This window comes from Crocodylus porosus, unplaced genomic scaffold, assembly GCF_001723895.1.
Source record: "Crocodylus porosus isolate Cpor-Errol unplaced genomic scaffold, CroPor_comp1, whole genome shotgun sequence".
Classification (NCBI taxonomy): Eukaryota; Metazoa; Chordata; order Crocodylia; family Crocodylidae; genus Crocodylus; species Crocodylus porosus.
Window position 1 is genome coordinate 240,211,038 of NW_017728886.1, and position 19,893 is coordinate 240,230,930.

Consider the following 19,893-nt stretch of genomic DNA (forward strand, 5'->3'; position numbering starts at 1 on the left):
AGCTCCTTTCCTCCCTCTCCCCCACCCCAAGGCCAAAATATAAGGAGAAATAGTAGAAGCAGGGACCTGAAGCATGTAGGCATGAATGTGTGTGTGGAGGTGGGGTGGGGAAGGAGGAGTGGAGGGGGGACAGGGATCAGGGGAGAAGGGAAACAGGAGAAGAAAAGGTTTCTGGTTAGGAAGGTGTGAATTTTCAGAAGAGAATGAGAGGCAGTTTAACAAGTAACTGGGGGATAAAGAACAAAGCAACTGTGAATTCAGAGCCTGAGGATGTCTGTAACTTCTGTGATTCCTTTCTCTAACCCTCTCCCTAGGGTCCTGTAATCCCATCTCCACAGCCTGCATATCCTCTCAAGAATCTCTCTGGCACCCCCAGCTGCTTCCTATTCATATCACAAGCAGTAACCTTATATGGTGCTCTGCTTCACTGGATGCACAACTCAGACTCTAGAAGCAACAAAGTATGCAGCCCTCTACCTACAAATATATGCAAATCATTATATAAGGACCATTTGGGTGGCTTAGAATGCTGAAATCCCAATTTGCCCATCACTATTAAAAAAACCCAAAATAAAATAAAAAAACCCAGGTCTCACCTTTTCCCCCCCTCAGGTCTGTCAAGTTATTATGTGGACGTGCTAGGTGTGAGACAAGCCTCATGGAACTTAAACTTGTGTAACAGGTGGCAGCTGCTCCCCTGAGTATAGTGTTCATTTTCAGCATGTTCAGTTTCTGAGATGTCAAGAATAAGAAATAAAGCAGAGATAATAAAACAAAATTTCAATAATCATTATCTCTGCTTAATGTTCTGAAAACTACCATGCAATGACATTATCACAGCACTTACAAATATTGGCCCAGCTCTATTAAGTCAAGACAATATTCCAGTGATTTGAATGGGATCATCATTGTTTTAAAAAAGGGCCAAGCAACTGCAGGAGCTGCACTTAAGTCCTGGCTCCTGTGTGAGGCACCCAGGTGAAAGCCTGCTGTGCCCCCATGAGTCCAGAGGCCCCCCCAAAAGAGACCCCACGACCCCTGATGAGCCCTAGCCTGCCCACAGGTAAGCAGGGGCCCATGGTGGGACAGACATAGCCAGCAGGGAGGCAGCTGAGTCAAGCCGAGGATGGTCATGCCCCCCCCGGCTCCTACTTCTCCCAGCCCCCCAGGGAGCCACGCGACCAGAGCCTCACAAACAGGATGAGGAACCAGGCACACTTCTGGGCCCAGCATGCAAGTTATCACAGAAGTTTGCACAGGAGGGTGAGCAGGAAGGCCCGTGGTCCTGCCAGTGAGCCCCCTAGGGTAGGCAGTCTCATCAGTAGCCAGCCTACCAGTGGCACAATGCAGATGGACACACACTGCACCCCAAGGGTCCCCTCGGAGTTTGTGGCCTCCCCCTCTGGCACGTCAGAGGCCTCCACCCAGATGGAACCCACAGTTCCAGTCTCCATGCAGATGGAGCCCCTGGCTCTCAGCTGTGGGGGCTGCCTGGAAATTTCTAGGCTAATGGGACTGGGAGAATGGCCACCTCCCCTTACGAGGTTTGGTCCTCTTTGGAGTCTCTGAGGCAGATAGGGGAGCTCTAGGCCACAGTACACGACTGTGTGCCATCAGGGATAGCGAGCAGGAGATAGACTCCTACTGCCAGGCCCTTCACCCCCTGGAGGCAGAGGATAGGCTAAGGTCATCTCCCAGGACAAAGGAGGACTTGGGGATCTCCTATACTGTCCAGCCAGGGGGTTGGACCAAGGTAGCCAAGGGCCCCCAAGGACCGCCACACCGAGGTCCCCTCCCCTCTGGGGTTTTGCAACAGGTACAAACCTCTTGCAGCTCCAGTAGAGCCTGCACAGATGCCAGCTCCTGCAGGCATGGGAGGATCACCCCCCCCCACTCTCCCTAAGATGAAATGCAGAGAGGTCATCATGGGAGACTCCCTCCTTAGGGGGACTGAGGAGGCAATCTGCCACTCCAACGCCATAGCCCAGGAGGTCTTCTACTTCCTGGAGGCCCACATCAAGGACATAGCAGAGATGACCCCAAAGATTATCCAGCCCTCTGACCACTACCCTATGCTCCTTATTTATATGGGTACAAATGACAAGGCTCAGAGCAATCCCAATGGGGTCATGAGAGACTACAGGGCTCTGGGAGTGGGGCTTAGGTGGTTGGGGGTACAGATGGTCTTTTCCTCACTCCTCCCAGTTGTGGGTCATGGGCTGAGGGGGGAGAAATGGGTTGAGGTAGTTAACCAAAGACTACAGCATTGGTGTCATTGTGAAGGCTTTGGTTTCTATAATCACAGCCCGCTCTTTGGTGAGAGAGGCAGTGGTCTGCTGGGGAGAGACGGCCTCCACCTCACTCACCTGGGGAGGAGGCTTTTCTCAGCCAGACTGGCTGACTGGTTCAACCGGGCTTTAAAGTAATCCCACTGGGGGTTGGGGGGATTATCGTCACTGTTAGCACACTGGGCAACTCTTGTAAATCCAGCAGGCTAAGGCACTTAAGGGAACCCACACCTACCTTAGCCCCAGAATGATCTGTAGGGATGGCAAGGGTCCCCAGTGGGACACTTGCCTCCCTGTACACAAAAGCCAGTAGCTTGGGGAATAAACAGGAGGCACTGGTCCTCCTGCTATACAAGAATGACTATGAGCTCATAGGGATAATGGAGACCTGCTGGGACTCCACCTATGACTGGGCCACAGGTATAGATGGCTATACCCTGTACAGGCATGATCATGCAGCTAAAAGGGGTATGGATGTAGTTCTCCATGTCAAGGACAGCTATACATCCCTTCAAATTGACATTGGCACTCAGGAAGGATGACTGTAGTCTCTCTCTGGGTCAAAATATGTGGGGAACATGGCTCAGGGGAGATCATGGTAGGAGTCTACTACAGACTTCCTAACCAGAAACAAGAGCTGGACCAGGAATTCACCAGGGAACTGGCTGAGGCTGCATGCTCTAGGTGCATGGTTGTCATGGGAGATTTCAATTATCCAGTCATCTCACGGGAAGAGCACTCGGCCAAATCTGATTGGTCCAAAGCTTCTTCATGAGCATGGACGAACTCTACCTGACTCAAGAAGTCTATGGGCCGATGAGAGGTAAAGCATTGTTGAACCTGGTACTGGCCAAAGGGGATGACATAGTCAGTGACTTAAGAATCAATGGAAAGCTGGGTAATAGTGACCATGAGCTGATCACTTTTACCATTCACAGCAAAGCTGGCAAGTCAGTCAGCAATACAGAAGTCCTCGACTTCAGGAAAGCTAACTTTGACAAGCTCAGGAGGCTCACTGTCGAGGCCCTAAGGGATCACGACTTGACTGGAAGAGGAGTCTAAGAGGAGTGGTTGCTCCTCAAGGGAGTGATCCTGACAGCACAAGGGAGCCATCCCATCTCGGAGGAAGGGTAGCAAAAGGGTTCAGCAACCCCCTTGGCTCAGCAGGGAACTTGAGGACCTCCTACACCACAAATGGGAGACTTATAAAGGGTGGAAGGTTGGAGTTACCACCAAGGAGGAGTACTCAGCACTGGTCCATACCTGCAGGGAGCAAATCAGGAAAACCAAGACTGCAACCGAGCTCCATCTGGCTTCACATATTAAGGATAACAAATCCTTTTTCAGATACGTAGGGAGCTTGAAAAAAAGCAAGGGTAACATTAGACCCCTGCTGAACCAAACCGGATAGCTGATAACCGACACCCAGGAAAAGGCCAACCTGCTTAATGGGTACTTCATGTCAGGCTTTCATCTGTCCAATGGGACTGCTCTGCCTAGCAAGATGCAGGACGGCCAGGGAGAAGGTGTATTTATACCCAGGATCTGTTTTGATCTAGTAAAGGATCACCTTGAGAGGCTGGACACCTTCAAGTCAGCTGGTCCTGACAGATTACACTCTAGGGTACTCAAGGAGCTGTAAGGTGTCATAGCCCAACCATTGGCAAAAATATTCAAAGGTTCATGGTGCTCAGGTGAAGTACCTGAAGACTGGAAGAAGGCCAATATAGGACCCATCTAGTATATCCCAGGAATTATAGGCCAATCAGCTTGACCTCAATCCCTGGTAAGATTCTCAAGAAAATTATCAAGGAAACCCTTCTAGATAAGTTGGCTGAGGGCAACATCCTGAGAGATAGCTAGCATGGGTTTGTCACGGGTAGGTCTTGCTGGACCAATCTCATCTCCTTCTCTGACCAGGTGATATATCACCTGGATAAGGGAGAAGAGATTGACGTCATATATCTGGACTTAAAAAAAACCTTTGATCTGGTGTCCCATTACCTCCTCATGGAAAAATTGGACAACTGTGGCCTTGGCTACATCATTGTATGATGGCTGGGAAATTGGCTCTGAGGTCAGACCCAGAGAGTAGTGTTCGATGGCAGAGAGTCATTATGGTGCTCCATGACCAGTGGCGTCCCCCAAGGCTCTGTCCTTGGACCAGTTCTATTCAACATTTTTATCAATGATGTGGGCATTGGTGTCAGAAATACACTGGCTAAGTTCACCAATGACACTAAACTTTGGGGCATAGCGTCCACACCTGAGGACAGGCTAGTAATCCAGGCTGACTTGGATAAGCTTAGTAAGTGGGCGGACACAAACCTGATGATGTTCAATACCAATAAATGCAAGGTACTCCACCTCAGGGAAAAAAAACCCTGCAGCATACTTATAGGCTCGGCAGTGCTACGCTTGCTAGCACCACTGCTGAAAGACTTGAGGGGTCATGATTGACCACAAGATGAACATGAGCCATCAATGTGATGTTGCAGCTGGTAAAGCAAACAAAATCCTGGTTTGCATCTATAGATGCTTCTCAAATACATCTCAGGATGTCATCCTCTCACTGTACTCGGCCTTGGTGAGGCCGCAGCTGGAGTACTGCATCTAATTCTGGGCTCTGCAATTCAAGAAGGATGCCGAGAAGCTTGAGAGAGTTCAGAGGAGAGCCATGTGCATGACTGGAGGGCAAGAGAATAGTCCTTATGAAGAGAGGCTGAGAGCTATGGGACTCTTCAGTCTGGAAAAGCACAGGCTCGGGGGGGGGACCTGGTAACTGCCTATAAGTACACAAGGAGTGTTCATCAGGATCTGGGAGAATGTCTGTTCAGTAAGGTGCCCCAAGGAAAAACAAGAACCAACAGTCATAAACTCCTACAAAACCATTTTAGGCTGGACATAAGAAAAAATTTCTTTATGCTCTGAGCCCACAGGACCTGGAATAGACTCCCTCCAGATGTAGCGCAGATACCTACTCGACTCATTCAAGATACTTATCTTGCTGGGGTCCTTTGACCCTAGCTGACTTCCTGCCCCTGGGGCAGGGGGCTGGACTTGATCTTCAAGGTCCCTTCCAGCCCTAACATTTATGAAATCTATGAAATCATCAGGTTCAACAAATACGTATTGTAGAATGGAAACTACATTGAAGATGTCTGTCTGGAAGCCTCCAGATTTACTCCATTCTTAACATACGAGGGAAGTGGGGATCAATGCATCTTGCATTTACTACTAAATTACCATTTAAAATCATGTCTATTACATTCTCTGACTGTGTCCTCTCTCACCTCCTCTCTCCATTTCTACTGGTTTCTTCTTTTTCAATGTTTAACGATTTTCTTCCTTTTCTTCAACAGGAATCTTCCTGATTGCTCATACAGATGTCAGCTATTTCCCTCTGCATTACTGTATTGGTTGCCTAGTTTTCCTTATGTGTACAATGGGGAAAAAAATAGGAGTGTGTACAATAGGGAAAAAAATAGGAGTGTGTAGAGCAGTGTATTTACCATATCAGTCTGCACCCTGCAGGTCTATCCATAGTTCCTGGTTTTTACCACATCACTCATTACAACCTGGAAAGCTCCTTCTGAGCAGGTTCATAAGGCTTTTCTAGCAGTGGTTCCCAACTTCTGTAGACTCAAGGCACCCCTTGGAAACTGCCAGATCTTGGTTTTCACTCATTTTTTGATTGTAGAAAATTACATCATTTTTGTTGTTGTTGTAAAGAACTCAGAAAGACCACAACAGGTCAGAACATTTTTGACACTATGAATTCCTTATTTGAAATCCTTAGCTTTAGCATGCAAGTCATGTTTGTACACGTAACAGTGCTAACACTGTGTGGCACCCTGTGGAATGCTTGCATGGTTCACCAGGCACCCCAGAACACCATCGCACCCTGGTTGGGAGTCTCTGCTCTACACACTCCTAATTCTTTCCCCATTGTACGCATAAGCATGTAGGAAAACTAGGCAACTAATACAGCAATGCAGAGGGAGATAGCTGACATTTGTAATTATATTTGGAAAACTGTAAGTATTCTCATTATCTTAGCTGCTTTCTGTATCTTTTCCATCATGTATCAATTGTATTCTTACACTATAGATTTTCAGATGGGCACTGTCTAGCAAATTGTACAAAAGGACACACACCTATACAGAAACATATACAAAATTCACTCCCTCTGGTTTTCATTTACACTTCCCAAATCAAAGATGCTACAGTACCATTTGAATTAAACATTGTTAGAATGCTAGAGATTGCAAAAACCCAAACCACAACATTTCCCAGATTACGAATGCAATGTAGGGGGCAGTGCTAACACAGCATGAAATTTCTGTGCTATGTAACAAATAAGGAACCCATTACTGAGTTATTATTTATATTTTGGGGATAAGAACAGACCCATTAAAATGTTCAGTGCCAGCAGTTCATTGTTGCAGAAATAATCTAGGGAGTTTCCTGCAGACTCTTTCAATCTTTCCCAAGAAGACAAATGTTCATTGACCATGCTCTAAGCAAAAATGACAATTATATCATCATCTGTTGCTTTGTTTACAGTACAGTACAGTCAGCACTGGGATCACATTTTCTAAAGGCACTGTACAAACAATGAAAAACTGTACACCCTGAAAAAGTTTAAAAATCTAATCAAGCCATGCAATTATGTGTTGTGGAGTTAGGCCTCCAAGCTGAAAAGGCACCAATGCTCTTCAGTCTGTGTGGTCCCTGTCTAACATACTTCAGGAAAAATGTCAGTGGCATAAAGATTCTGAGCATAATTATGGCTGTGCAGGGGAGGTAGAGACATCACTAGGGGAATTAGGATGGCAATAGCGAGGATGGCTGGAGATTGTAGTCACTGTCATAGTAGCACATGGCATGTGTTAGAAAGAGAGGTAGATTGAACACATCATAAATAGTAGACAGTAGGGATGTGTGAAGCTTTGGTCCCTAATTCAATCTGGCAGAGATATGGCCCAATTTGGTGGCAGAATCTCTGAATCTGACTTGAATCAGGAGACCCTTTAATCTCTCTGAATCACAACCCTCTGAATTGATTTGGAGAGATTTGGAAAGACTCAGCGATTCAGACATAGACATAGCTTTAAATGTTTTTTCTACATTCCTTAAGGTACCAGGCAGCTTGTGAATGCTGCAGTGGTGGGGCAGAAGGGGAATCCCACAGGAGTGTGGGGGGGGCTCCCCAGCGCACTCGGCAGCGGACCCAGAAGTGGACCAGAAGCACTTCCGTTCCACATCTGGGTCCACTGGGGAGAACACTACCCCCTCTTCCCCCTGCCCTGCACCTCTCCAGCTCGGTGACTGGTGCCTCCTAGATCTGGGGCGGGGGTGGTATCCAGGGTCCCCCCATGGCCGATCGCTGAGCTGGGGAAGCATGGGGCACACACCTGTGCTCCTGTGCGATGCTCCATCTGCCCCAGCATTGCAGTGTTCTCAAGCCATGCCTGGTTCCTTGAGGATTCGGATTTGGCCAAATTGTATTGGGGACAGTGATCCAAATCAACAGATTAAATCACTGTCCCTGGTTCAGGCCATATTTGATTTCGATTTGGCCTATTTCACACACCCCAGTAGATAGGTTTTATCTTGAGAGATTGGCTGAAGACAACAATGCATGCGGCAGATTAGTTTGAGTTGAGAGGGATAATCCCTAGTTTGTGCCAGTACAAAGGGTAAATCTAATAGATTAGCAAGGAAACTTTACAGTTCTTTATATCATTTCAATGTTATACAATTCAAAAATTTATAAAGTTGGTCTGTGTAATTTAAGGAGTGGTCACATTTGGCACTAAGACTTTCTTTGCTTTGCTTTTTTCTTTATGCAGCACTGGTATAAATGTGACAAGCAGTATATGGAAATATGTGTTCAATTGCTGGCCCAAATGATAAAAAAAAAAGAATGCATCAGCCCCAGATGTGTATGTAGATGGTTTTGCAGTGTGAGGAATATATGTGTAAACAGGTACGGTAAAATTCCTGTGGGGAATGGGGGGTGCCAGGTATCTACAAATGCCAGTTACCTGAGGCCGGCAGTTTTTGCTGGAGGTGCAGTGGGGGTGGGGGTGGCAGCAGCCACACACACAGCGGCTACAGCATAGGGTAGTGGGTGGCAGCAGCAACCACCTCATGTGATCTCCCCCTCCCGACGTCCAGCCAGAAATTGCAGTTAATAGAGTTACTCAGATCTCAGATAACAGGGATTTTACTGTACTTAGAAATGTAAACAAATTGCTCATACAAATGCCTTTTTTACTCACATAATTTTTGGGGGGAAAGACTTCAGTGCAAATACATTTTTGCAGGTGCAATTACTGAGTATCTTCCTTTAATATATGCACCAAAACATGGCTAGAAGACATGCATATAAAGAGATTCCCTTGCAAGAAAGACTAAATGAAACAATCAGAAACTTCATGCATTTATCACCCTGGCTCTTTTTCTGAAATGATTTAGTATTATGACATATTGTAGAAGAGTTTATATAATTCTGAAATAAGACTCAGTGAAATCTCAGTAGTAGGATGAAAGATAGAAATAGGTTTGAAATTATCAATATGCTCAGTCATATTGATAACATTATACTAATAGAAGGGCATCATTACATTTTTTTAAATTATTACACGTTATTTCAGCAACATGTATACTTCAAATATAGGGGGAAAAGAATAATTCTATTTAATCATAATATATTATCTACATTTATATATAATATAATAGAATACATATATATCTATATATAATATAATAGATATATGTGTGTGTGTGTGTGTGTGTGTGTGTGTGTGTGTGTGTGTGTATCTATATCTATATCAATATCAATATTGATTTCGATATATTAATCGGGTGGTGTTTTTTGTTACAGCGTGACTACTTGCACGTTCTAGTGACAGCTATCATCATTATTATTGCATCTGTGTTAAATATCACTGTCAGTGTGACAGATGCTTTAAAAATTTCAGTAAAATAAGATTGACCTGAGGAAGAACGCTTAATGCCCAGAAGATTATTCAGCTGCTCCCCCAACTGTACAGTTGGCCCAATAAGTTATCACAAAAAAATCCTTGTCCCTAGTAAAATAAACGAATTCCATCAACCTTGTTGCTGGGAAATTGAAACATAAGGGCACCATGTTCCTGTGACACAGAAAACAATAATGTGAACTCCCTCTGCTGGTTTTTCTGCAGCAATACTCCACCAAAGCTGCTTTCAGAGCAGTGCAGATTCCTGGTGAGTTAATCTATCAATTGCTGTGGCATAGAGGTAGAAATAAAGGAACAGGAGCTACAATTATTCACTCTGAGCACTAAAAATACAGCTGGATCCATTGTTTCCAAAATGTAGGAAAATGCCAGCTTCACAATGGACAAATATGATGTGTTTTTAAAAATGTTTAGAAGTTATGCCGCATTGTTTTCTTCTTCTTCATTTTTTATTTAGTTAAATTAAGTCTGGAAGAGCTGTTGGGTTAGGTGGGGGAGTCGCATGTGGTCCATGGTTTCCGTTGTCAGGGTAACTACTTCCTCTGTCTGTAAATGCTAAGAACACTTGTTCATGGTGGTAGGCTATCACACTGAAAAGGACAGAGAATGAAGAAAATTAAGCAGCTTGGAAAAAATAATGATTTGATTCTCCTGCTGTTGAATAAAGAAATACACTTTACCACATGTCTAATTCATGTAGGCCCAAATCTTGGATGACAACAGAAGTGTTACTATTTACATTACAGGATAAGGAACAGGTCTATTCTAGTTTGTGAATTCTGCAGAGTACTTAAATGATAAACAAGTTTCCTCATTCTGATCCATTTCTTACACTCTTTAAATTTGGGATAATTTGGAACAGAGAAAGTGTTAAACTCAGGGGAAGGGAAACATTGTGTTATCCAAAAAACATTTTTTTTTTTGATAATGCTGGATAAGCTTTTGAATACAAAGCATTCTTCTTTAAATCTGAAGAGTAAAGCAAACACAGTGATAGGTGAGAAGAGCAGGCAGAGTTGTGAAACTGTAGGGAGAAGAAATTCCCAGGGGCTAGGGACAGATGTTACATCTACACCAGTTTAAGTGATGGAAACCAGTATAAACCTGTACCAGAACAAATTTCAGCATACCAATCACTTTCCAAATGGCTGAACCTGGTTCAAGACAAAGCTGGATGAATATAGTATTAAACTGAATTGATATAGGTTAAACCAGTTTATAGAACTTGTGCCCAGATCCCCTTATGACACAAATTACCTCACAGTCCCCCAGCATCCCAAGATGCTTTGCAGGCCTGGGCTGTGCTGAAGCAGTGCTGGCTGTGCCCCCAGCTGTCACAGAGCTGAAGCAGCTGAGCTCTCCAGCCTGCTTCCTGCATGGGCCTGTGGGACAGGTAGGGTGGTCATCATAAAGGATGTTCCAGTTTGCTGCTACTCTGTCCTCGGCCCTCTATTGATATGAAAATAAAGACATAGGTTGAAGAGAAAAATAAAGGACACAAAGGTGTCCGGTTTTGTATCAATAGAGGACAACCAGACTGTCATCCATGATGGACACCCTAGGGACAGGGCACATGGGAACAGACACCCAGGCCACCCTAGCCCTGATTTTTACAGCATGGGGGAGGAAAAGCACCCAAAGCAGAGGCTTTTTGTACCCTCACAGCCTGGGAAGCCAAGCTAGGATTACCTCAGAACTGCCTTCTTCCCAGCTGCCCACTTCTTTGAGAGGCAGAGGGCTGGGGGGGAGATGAAAAAACAACACACCAGCCCAGCACTGTCCCTGCCCACTAAGACCTACATAGGGGGAGCCCCCACAGGGGGGCTTTCCCCCCCACACCTGCAGCTCAGCAAGCCCAGCTGGGAAGGCCCGAGCCCTGACCTCTCACCAGCTGACAGCCTTAGAGAGATGCCAGGGATGGAATGCACTCCCTGGCCTGGCAATGTCTTCCTCTGGTGCTAGGATGGGGGGGGAAGGGGAGTGTCCCCCCCATACCACTGCCTGCCAGAGGTCAACAGCTGGCAAGGGGAAAAGGCTGGGGCTTTGCCAACCCAGCTTGCTGGGCTGCTGGCGGGGGGAGGAAAGCCCCTCTATGAGGGCTTCCCCTGTGCAGACCCCTGCTGGGGGGGGCAGGTTGTGTTCCCTTCCCCAGCCCCAAACCTGTAGGCAGGGAAGAAAAAGCAATCGTGGGGGTTTCCCACATAGACCCCTGCTGCATTCACCTCCCTATCTCTACTCAGAGAAACGAGTGGTTGGCAAGGGGGAGGGGCTAGGGCTTTTCCAGCCTGGCTCACTCGGTTTCAGGTAGGGGAAAAGTCTCCCTCCACAGAGCACTGCTGGAGAGGTGGGGGGCAGTTTTGAGCCAGAGAGTGCATTCACTCCCATTCCCACTTCTCAGAGAGGATGCTGGATGGTGAGGGGGCAGGCCTGGGGCTTACTAAGCCAGCTCACTTGGCTGTGGGCAGGGGAAGAGCCCTCTTGTAGCAACTCCCCCCTCTACCTGCTGGGGAGGCTGGTACAAGGCTGGGGGGTGTACCCCCCCCTCCAGCCCCTACCTTTTAGAGAGGTAGGTGGTTGGCAAAGGGAGTGGGTGCTGGGGAGAGGTCATCTGCTGGCTCTTCCCCTCCTTGCGGCTTACAGCACAGGGTGGGGGCATGTCCAGCAGCCAATCAGGCATGGGTTGCTGATCAGCTGGTTTTGTCAGCCTTTAGCAGTGGCCAGCATAATGGGAGGCATGCATGAGAACCCCCAGGCTCCTGGCCTGGGCCAGTGCAGGCTTCTGCCTGCTTCGGCCACTGAAGCTCCAGTGGAGTGGAATTATCACTGAGTTATCACTTCAGTGATAACAAACTGAACAGTTTGTTATCAATCCATTCTATACAGCTTAGAAAAGCCTTCAAAAAATTGAACTGATTGTACCTCAGCAAAAGGTCATTATCATCTATAGCGTGAAGAAGAACTTCAGGAATCAGGTATGTCATAAAATCATTATTGGTGTTTAATTCATGGTTCCTAGTGTCCAGCCAGTTTCTGATTTCTTTTTCCTCAAGTTTTCCTTTTAAGGGCATTTGATAGGTTTCCCTTGAGCACAAGGACAGTGATATCAGAAAGGGAGTGGTTGTTCCATGAAAAATGTGCTCCTACTGCCATGTGTATCCTTGAAATTTTTCTGTTTTTTATGCCCATATTTTTTTTCAGTAAGGAGTTCATTTTTGTATATAGATGTTGTTTAGTTTCACCCACATAATTATCATCAGGGCATTTGGTCAGATATATTGCATTTTGGGAAAGGCATCCATGGGCCTGATGGGTTCATTGTGGGGGTATTGCCTATAATAGCAGTGGTGATATGCTGACAGGTGACTTTCCTCCCTTTTGAAAAATTTTCATCTCCCAGGAATCAAGCTTCTTTTTCCGGGGCTAATTGTTTGCTGGTTCACTACATAGGGCAGTGGTTAATTCCTCAGAATCTGAAAATGAACTCTATTTTTTTTTTAAACCAGGCTGTTTCCCACTACCCTAACATTGTAACTCAACACCTGTGTTAAGTCTTTAGCAAGTTTAGGGAAAAGGAGTATCCACTTTTTTTTATTTACCCAGTGATAGGAGAAGGGGCAAATTATAGCGACTTGCAGTGCAACTGGGAAGTTATACAGAGGGACTTAGACTTCTAAGCCATGGTCATCATCATCAGTGGCAGCTATCCCCCATGGTTGAGGATGAACATTGCCACAGGTCAAGGGTTGTAAATGAGAAGGCCGATCCTAGAGCTTCAGACTCTCTGGCAAATGCCACAGGTGGTGGTTAAAGGGAGGGTCGGACCAAGGATTTATCAGTCTCATTTCCTTTCCTTCCATTTCTGTCATGTGTCTGCCGCCATGGCAAGTTGTTTTTCCTCAAAGTAAGATGTACCTTCTTTCACAAGGCATCCTCATGCAGCCTTGTCCCAAGCTAGTTTTTCCCCCAATCTGTGGTGTCAATGCCCTACTTCTTAATGTTCACCTTGAGGGTGTCCTTGAAGCATTTTCTCTGGCCCTTGTGTGTCCTTTTTCCTTGACTGAGTTGGGAGTATAACAGTTGTTTTGGTATACGTACATCAGACATATGTACACACAATGCCCTGTCCACCAGAACTCATGTTGAATAATCAATGTTTCCATACTGGTGGTATTAGCATGGTGAGGACACTGACATTTGTGCGATGATCCTCCTACTCTATGACAAGGATCTTTCAGAGGTAGTGCTGGTGGTGGCATTACAGGTTTTTCAGGTGTGCCTTCAGGTTACTCAAGCTTCACAGCCATAGAGAAGAGTTGGGATTACTGCTGCCTTATACAGTAGGAGTTTTGTTTGAGTTTGTCTTGATGTTGTGATTACTGAACATACAATGATCCAGTCTTCCAAAGGCAGAGCTGGCACATTGGATCCTGAACTTAATCTCTTTATGGATGTTGGCATTATGTGAGAGATGGCTGCCAAGGTATGCAAAGTGTTAAAAGAGAGAGTCCAGAGAAGAGCCATGCACATAATCACAGGTCAGGAAAACAGACCTTACGACGAGACGCTGAGAGCTATGGGGCTCTTTAGCCTGGAAAAGCACAGGCTCAGGGGTGATCTGATGGCCACCTATAAGTTAATCAGGGGTGACCACCAGTATCTGGGGGAATGTTTGTTCACCAGAGTACCCCAAGGGATGACGAGGTCGAACGGTTATAAACTACAGCAAGACCGTTTCAGGATGGACATAAGGAAGAATTTCTTTACTGTTCGAGCCCCCAAGGTCTGGAACAGCTTGATGTCGGAGGTGGTACAAGCACCTACATTGAACACCTTCAAGAGAAAACTGGATACTTATTTTGCTGGGATCCTATGACCCCAGCTGACTTCCTGCCCTTTGGACAGGGGGCTGGACTTGATCTTCCGAGGTCCCTTCCAGCCCTAATGCCTATGAAAAAATGTCCAGCTCCTATATAAGCCATAGTAGAAAGATACTAGCACCATATCTGGTGTTTTTATATAAGTTCTGGGGGTGGAAAGTGGCAGCACTTTAGTTAGAGTGGTCTTAAAGCCACTCTAATTAAAGCACCTGGAGGATTTCATGTATCAGTATCCCCATGCTTTAAAATGGTAGTGGGGGCACTTTATCTAAAGCCTGTCAAACAAGCTTCATTTGAAGCCCCCTCCCCCATTTTGAAACATGGGGATGCCAATATACGAGACATGGAAGATGGCTGGAGTGCAGCAATTGCCACAGTCCAGCAGACTCAATTAAACGAGTCTGTTCCAACATGCTGTAATTACAGTGTGTCAGAACAGCCTCCAGGCTTGTATATAGACAACCATTGTTTTTAAGTGCCTCTTTGGATTGATTAGGAACATACTAAAATGTGATGGTATGGGGATTCTGGACAGCAAAGTAAAATAAAATTGTTAGTGGTATATTTAAATAAGCAAAAGGAAAAGTGTCTGGTAAGAATATTGAAAAGAACATCACTTTATAGTGATTCAATGCAGTAATGACAGTAGGATAGAGACATCATACTAAAAAAAACAAAAAAAAAAACAAAAAATTCAGGAAAGTCTGGGTCTACCTGGCTTTAGCTATGCAACTTTGGGCAAGTTACTCTGCAAGTCAGTGCATCTCAGATGTAAACAGAAGATGATTGTATTTACCCATTATTTAAGCTGCTCTGATGTCTTTATCTATGTAGCCTAAGGGCACCTGTACATGTCACAGGGTTTAGTCCTCATTAAATTAAATAGGCTTATAAAGTTTAAGCTTGTTTATTTTGGAGCATTGCATCAGTGTTTGCACGCACTAGGTTTTTGAATGAATTAAGCTCAGTCCCCGGCCAGCGCCACAGGAGAGTAGGGCAGTCCTGCGCTGCCCTCCCAGCCCTGCCCCTCTCACCCCTGCCCCCATGGCTTGCCATGCAGCTGTGGGAACAGGGAGCCAGCAAGTGGCACAAGAAAGAAAGGAAAGCAGAAGCAAATTGCAAATGGCTGCAATTTGAAGGGGTGAACCACAAGAAAGTTGCAGTACCATTTGGTGGACAAAGTGGCTCATTACCCTTCTTTTGAGTACCTTTCTGTTTGCACTCAATGAATCCATGGGCAAGATGCTTTGATTCATGGCAAGCCAAACTAAACTACATCCGAGAATTTTTAGTTTAATGCACTAGAAAGACTTTTAAAGCATCCAGAAAACCAACTCCTGCAAATCATGCCATTGCAATGCAAGAAAGGGCAAAAAACATGGCATATGCAAATGCCCCAAAACAATGCAGCCCATAGCACAATGGCAGAAAACTGCCACAACACAACCTGTTGTTTGTTATGCCATCAAGTAAAGATCTCAAGAAGTCCTTACCTCAACATCCACTGGTGCCTCTGCAACAAAACACTTCATTTCCTATTGGGGAGAAAAGGTACTCAAAATTTCACAAAGGTTTTGGGATGGGCTTTCTTTTTCTACTTTCTTCTGTAAAACAATATGCTTTTTTGTAAAAGGATGCAATCCAAGCAATTTAATTTTGCTTTCATTTTTAAAATGCTACTTCTTTTCTATATTATACACGGAAGAGTTTTTAATGAAATTTCTTTAAAAAACCAGAGAATTTTGATATTAATTTGGAATGTAGATATGCCTGACTGTTCTGCAAAAGGGAATGCAAACAGACTGCCCCTTATTTTACAATTTATATATGAAAAAAAGGATCTTAAAATAATCACGTAATTATTTGCAGCCTGCCGACTGACTGGATCTGGCCTGCAGCTGCCCCCACAGTGCTCCACATGTGGCCAAACCTCACCCACTCTCGCTAGGGCAGCCCATGTCACGCTGCAGCCCATGCCCTGACGAAGACATGCAGCATCCAGTGGGGCTGCAGCTGGATGCTGCTCTGCTCCCCTCACTTCAATTATGGCTCCTCCTTCTGCTCCTTCCCCTGCTGCACTGCTCTGAGTAGGGGGGGAGCTTCAGCCAGGCAGGTGCTGCTTCAGCATGCAGAGCTCCAGTTCTAGCACCTGGCTGTCTTCCACCGACTCTGCCCTCCTGGTGCAATGAGCAGCTACCAGACCATACCACCTGGGTGAGCTCTGCTATACATTCCCCCACTGCTCCTCCTTCCCTCTCCTCACCCCTGGCTGGCTCCTGGGACCTAGCACTTATACACTCCCCCTCCCCCTACCAGGCAGGGAGTGGATCGCAGGCCTGGTCCTGAGCTGTCACTGATCCTTTACCAGGCCCCATGATCCCAGCTTCATCCACCTGTCCCACTTCCCACCTACCTAAAGCCCCACAGGGAGTTTTGGTGAGTTGTTGCAACTGTGGGAGCAGGATGGGGAAAGCCAGGAGAGAGAAGGATGCTGACCTGGCCTATGACAGCTCATCAAAACTCCTTGTGTGAACTTCAGGCCCAAATTATTGCCCTGGATTAGATCAATCTGTGCTGTATTTAGAATTTAGCTACATGTCTAAACCAGTACTTCATTCTTAAACTTATGCACAAGGACCCAAAACTTTCTTGTCAGACATCCCTATGTTAGTAATACCCAACAATAGAGTCAATATGTACAAATCATTCGTTCAGCTGTAGTGTTTTCTAACGTGACTTTCTCAATTTCCTGAGATAAATAGGAAATAGATAACTAGGATAAATACTTAGGTGTTTTGTTTCTTTTCACCAGCCAGCATAAACAAGTCTATGCCTACTTTACTCCAAGGTAATTTCTTCACCAATCTACACTCTTTTGCTTGATTTGGCTTCGGTTCTTGCAATAAGTCAAGCCTTCATAGTTTCCTCAATCCCACTCCTTGTTTGATACCATTATGAAGCATCTCTTATCCTTTGCTTAGGCTTCTCAATCCCCAAGTAAGCTTCATGCATCTTTAACACTTTTATGTAATGTCTTTGGGATTCACACACCTCTCTAACCCACATCCTATTCTGTACTGAAAAGTCCTACTTAAATTGATAAACAAAGATTGTAAACATTTCATGCCAGTAACTTCAATTATTTTGTGCAAGGGTTCACCACTAGCAATACCTTAGGCAATCCGGGTGTGTCAGCAAGTATTGAATCACTGCCAAGTTTTTATTTAACTTGCAAAACATAGTTATATCTAAAGAAGAAAAATCAGGGGGGGTTGGTATGTAGGAGGGTGGTTTTGGCAGTGGTTATAAGTGATTTACGATCACTTCCAAATAATACTGGCTTCCTCTAAATAACAAGAAACTTCCCCCCAGCTCTATGGACTAAAACTAAAGTTCCATTTCCTATCTGAGAACACTGATACTCAGTTTTAGCTACCACTCCTGAAGCATAAGCCACTGGCCTTCAAATATGGCCATATTGCTGAAAGAAACCCTGGGGGGCCTCTGTTCATGATTTTGTTTTTTGTTCAGTGTAACAGCACCACAGTACTGGGCCCACTGAACTCCATCAATTTTTTAAGTTTTACTAAAATTGATATCCCATGTCTACTGGATGCTGTAGTATTGCAGCACTCAGGCTGCTTATTTCAGCACTTGAAGTGCATTGGTCATCATTCACAGGATTCTCTGTGTTCTCTGTCCTCTGTTGGGGCAGGCATGCTTGTTTTGCCTGAGGTCTACTTGGAATCCTTGCTGTGTTGATTTCTCTCCTAAATATGTAATTTATGTGCAGGAGAAGTAATATTTGCTTATCTTTAGACTAAGCACTCTGCCTCTGCAAAAATGTTTTGAGCCTCTGGACATGCTCTTCTGCTGGTTTTTCCCCCTCAAATCAAAACAGCAGTTATGTAGATACAATGCTCTCAGCAACATCATCCTCTCAAATACCTTGAGTGCTGAACACAACCCAAATGGCAGCCTGCAGAAAGGCTTCCTGATATCCCCACTGGCAGGATTTTGACTATATACAAACATCCCAAAAGTCCCACTAGTACATTAAACATTGAAAAGTATCTGACATGGGCATCTTCAGAGATCATCCCCCTCTCCCTTGCAGGTAGTGGCTAATAGTCTCTCTTTACATATTTCTTTTGTGCCTATACATGAGTAATTATGCCAGTAGCATAGAAAAATATTCAGCTTTGGCTCTCTCAAAAACACCTCTCTATCTGTAGGGAGCAAGGGGTACTCCCTCTTTAGTTTGTTTGGTTCTACATATAGGAAAAAGACTCACCTTTACTCACACATGAAAACAACCAATATTTGTATCTGCACTTTCATTGTTCTGCATCCTCCAACGCCAAAGCAATGAGCCTATCTAGTTTCTTTTAGTTTCTGCTTTAAAGGAAAACAAACTTTCCAACAAGTATGTAAAGCAGAGCAGTTCTGTCATCTCTGTTCCATATCCTGAGACTTTCCCTAGCCCAAGGAAGGGGTCAATAAACTGTGTTACTCTGATGGGGGAAAAAACCTACCAAAACAACCGTGCTTTCATTGCTGAGCCCTTGGAGAGAGAATCTTCTTAATGATGCTGAGGATTTGACCTATTTTAACCCAGTAATGAATGTGTTTTCCCCTGATACAGTTCCAAGTGGAGAGTTTTATTGAGAATTTAAAGAATGAATCCAATTCCTCATTGATACTGACAGCATAAGCACTGAATCCCACATTTGATTTTTTAATATTGAGGGAGACCATCTATCTTTTATACAACAACTCAAGCACTCTCAGGATCTAAAAAAACTGGTGTATAGGGCTCTTTCAGTGTCAAGGATGCAACTAGCTCCCTGCCAAAACCATTATGTTCTTTAGCTTTAGATCAGAGACAAATCATATTTGTACCTCTGTTAAGTACCCTCTGATAAAGAAATCTTTTATATTTACATAGTTTTCCAACGGCACTCAAGACTGCTTTTTTGAGTTGGCCTGTCTTCAAGCCACTGCTACAGACACTTACCTATTGCTGCCTTTTTCAAAGAAAGAAGGCACAAGACTTCTCCAAACACTAAATTCTTCCTCTCTTTTCTACTGATTTAAACACCTTCCTTTTATGACACCTATCCAGGTGCTTCACAACTAGGTCTGTTAATGACTTGATCTATCATACCTTTCAGGTGCAATGAAATGGGATAATTGCTCTCTGAGCCTCCAGTAACCCTCTAGTGACCTGTGTGAGATTCATATACCCCATCACAGGTTATATAAAGCTGGGCTGCCTCACAAGGAGTCCTGCAGAAGAACTGTAATTTAATGTTACCATTTCTTCTTTCCCACTCCTTTGTTCAGGAGGAGGGAGAGTATGAAGGAGGTAGTAATTTGCTACAGCCCCTTACTGGGATAGCATGCTTTAAGCCTGAAACAAAATTAGTGTCTCCATGAAAGGGACACTGAGCTTCAGCCCTGCAGTCAACCTCTACCTAGGACCCCTGGTTCTTACAGCTGTATACACAACTGGGGGGTTTCTTACTCTATTAGCCCATATTAGACCAAGTACAACCATATTAGCACTAACGTCTATAGCATGGGGTGGCCAAGCTTCCTAAATCTTCCAGCCACAATGCAGAATACTGACAAAAGCACCACAATACATAAAGCTTTTCAGACCCGTGCCTAAGAGTTAATGACCTGTTTGTAGCTTCCCAGCTCAAAATAATTTGT